Source organism: Nannospalax galili, unplaced genomic scaffold (genome assembly GCF_000622305.1).
Source record: "Nannospalax galili isolate Female #2095 unplaced genomic scaffold, S.galili_v1.0 scaffold709, whole genome shotgun sequence".
Taxonomy (NCBI): domain Eukaryota; kingdom Metazoa; phylum Chordata; class Mammalia; order Rodentia; family Spalacidae; genus Nannospalax; species Nannospalax galili.
In genome coordinates, this window is record NW_008360314.1 from 3197050 (window position 1) to 3197921 (window position 872).

The window sequence follows — 872 nt, forward strand, 5'->3', positions numbered from 1 at the left end:
CTGCATTCTATCTGATCACAAAGGAATAAAGTTGGACATCAACTGCAATAGGAACTACAGAAACTACACAAACTCATGGAAACTAAACAACACACTCCCGAATGATGAATGGGTCAAAGGAGAAATTAAGAATGAAATAAAAGTATTCCTGGAACTAAATGAAAAGAAAACACAAGACAAAAAAATCTCTGGGACATGCTGAAAATGGTCCTTAGAGGGAAGCTTATAGCTCTAAGTGCCTACATCAAAAAATTGGAAGAGAGAACACAAATAAAACTTAACGTTGCAACTCAAGACACATGAAAAGCAACAGCAAAGGAAACCCAAACCCAGCAGACAAGAAAAAAAAATAACAAAAGTCAGGGCAGAAATTAATGAAATTGAAACAAAGAAAAGAATACAAAGAATCAACAAATCCAAGAGCTGGTTCTTTGAAAAGATAAACAAGACTGATAGGCCGCTAGCCCAGTTAACCAAAGGAAAGAAAGACCAACTCCAAATGAACAACATCAGAGATGAAAGGGGAAATATCACAACAGACACCAGAAAGATACAGAACATTATAAGGGAATACTTTTTAAAAGTATATACTACTACATTTGAAAACCTAAGAGAAATGGATGGATATCTAAAGGCATGGGAGCCACCAAAACTAAACCAAGAAGAGAATAACAGCTTAAACAGACCCATAACAGAAAAAGAAATTGAAACAGTAATACAAAACCTCCCCACTAAAAAAAGCCCAAGACCAGATGGATTTACAACAGCATTCTATCAGACATTTAAAGAAGACCTACATCCAATACTACTTAATTTATTCAAAAAGATAAAAATGGAGGGAGAACTTCCAAATTCCTTCTATGAAGCCAGCA